The following is a 2,313-nucleotide window of genomic DNA, read 5'->3' on the forward strand; positions in this document are numbered from 1 at the left end:
TTGGGGGGAGGGTTGATGTGTTAGGGGGTTTTCGGTTAGATGTGGTGGTGGTGATTGGTGGTGGTGATTGGTGGTGATTGGTGGTGATTGGTGGTGGTGGTGGTGGTGGTGGTGGTAGTAGGTGGGAGTTGGGGGTGGGGGGGGGGGGGGGGGAAGGGGAGGGGAATGATGGTCTGTGGATTCCTTCTCCGTACCCTTTACATATAAGCAAAAATATGCCTTCTTGTGGGTATAGAAACATTAACACAAATTATATCAGTAACTGATATTGTAGCCTTTTAAACAGAAAAGATTTGTACATACAAATACTTTTTAATTATCATTTATTTGTGGAAATGGCATTTACGTCATTAAATTGATACCTCAGCATCAAGCTAGTGTCCTGCAGCAGTGGTCCAGTGGTAAAGTGTATATAAGTGATGCGTATTCTTGGAGTTGCGAGTTCAAACCCGGATTAAGCTATATATATATATATATATACAACATGTTTTGTTTTGGTTGTTTGTTTTTGTATAAAGCCTCACACAATATCTATATTAAGCGAGTTTGTTTTAAACATGACATACATATTAATTCATTTTACCAGGCCTTATTCCACACAACTCCGTGAATTTCCCGTGGAGCCAGCCATTCAAACAAAAACAAACGAAACAAAACAAAACAAAACAAAAAACATTATTGCCAACAGCATTTGGTGTTCCCAGGCGGTCACCCATCCAAGTACTAACCAAACCCAACGTTGCTTAACTTCGCTGATCGGACGAGAAGCGGTGTTCTCAACGTGGTATGGCCGTTGGCATGAGACTGCCTACACATTGTGGCTAATAACCAACTCTTTTAAGTCATCGCGGCAGGATACGGACCTGCTTGTGGTGTCTTAATGGTAATTGTATCCTAACATATTTTTGTCTCCTTGGCATGGATATTTAACATCGTTTATTCAGTCTTGGGTTTATGTTCTTTCGCCATTTACAGACATTTTACATCTACCTACTTCCTCAGCCTGCCCTGCCAATTTCTAATGAATTTGTGGATTTTTTTTGTAATACAAACATGTGTGTGCTCATCTGCTCTTCAGTTTTTATGATATTTGTCTCATCTGTCCTGCTTTATGATACTTTTACAAAGAACATGAACAAATGCTTCTATTTTAGAGAAGATATGGGATCCAGGTTTCGGAGCCGTAAAACCAACCGTCGTGATTGGTGGACGAGTTGCCAGGTTGCAGCTTCTGTACCGTGCCGGCACATAAATAGGTTCGGCTCAAGCGGCGGCAGCATCATTCCCCCGTGACTGTCTGAGCGTCTCTCATCACCTTGGTTGGTTCATCATCATCATGGTAGAAGCAAAGCCTACCAAGAAGGCTGCGGCTGCTGCTGCTGTGGTGGCCACCACCAGGAAACCTCGCGTCCAGGTTGCTCACCCGAAAACTAGTCAAAGTGTTCTAGCCGCGGTCGCAGCACTCAAAGACCGTAAGGGCTCGTCTCTACAAGCAATCAAGAAGTACGTTGTTGCCAACAACAAAGTCGAGGCTGCCAAGATCGCCATTTACATCCGAAGATTTCTCAAGAAAGCAGTGGCTGACGGCATTCTTGTTCAGACCAAGGGAAGTGGAGCTAGTGGATCATTCAAGCTGGCCGTAGCGTAGCAGAGAAGAGGGCCGTTCTAACTCCCAAGAAAGCCACCACAACCAAGAAACCATCTACAGCAGCAAAGAAGGCCGTGGTAACTCCCAAGAAAGCCGCCACAAGCAACAAACCACCTACAGCCTTGAAAAAGAAGCAGCAGCAGCAGCAGCAGCTTGTTGTTGGGAACAAAAAGCCCAAAATAAAGAGAGCTTCAAAATCTCCCAAACCACCCAAGGCAAAGAAAGCTGTCAAAAAAACAACAAAGGCAAAATAAACGACGACATGCAAGCAGCATGAATACACATGACAATAAACATCCAGGCCTCCCCCTCAGTGGAGGGGCCTCATATGATTCCAAAAAAGAGTTTAGTTTTGTAGACAAATAAATCATTACTTTTGGGGTAGATTTACTCTGTATATTATATATATATATATATATATAATATATATATATATATATATATATATATATATATATATATATATATATATATATAATATACATCTAATATATATATATATATATATATATATATATATATATATATATATATATATATATAATATACATCATATTATATATATATATATAATATACATATATATATATATATATATATATATATATATATATATATATATATATACATGGGTGAGGTGATATGGTAAAGTTTTGGGTAAGGTG

General features: G+C 39.8%; 1 non-coding gene across 1 annotated transcript; it reads right to left on the reverse strand.

Moving 5' to 3' along the window:
- Positions 1–679: 679 nt before the first annotated feature.
- LOC138362237 (5S ribosomal RNA) lies at positions 680–798 on the reverse strand. The gene has a single exon (XR_011227515.1). It is a non-coding gene; the product is annotated as a 5S ribosomal RNA (ribosomal RNA).
- Between the last annotated feature and the right edge of the window lie 1,515 nt (positions 799–2,313).

The sequence above is a fragment of the Procambarus clarkii genome, unplaced genomic scaffold, assembly GCF_040958095.1.
Source record: "Procambarus clarkii isolate CNS0578487 unplaced genomic scaffold, FALCON_Pclarkii_2.0 HiC_scaffold_1485, whole genome shotgun sequence".
Lineage (NCBI taxonomy): Eukaryota > Metazoa > Arthropoda > Malacostraca > Decapoda > Cambaridae > Procambarus > Procambarus clarkii.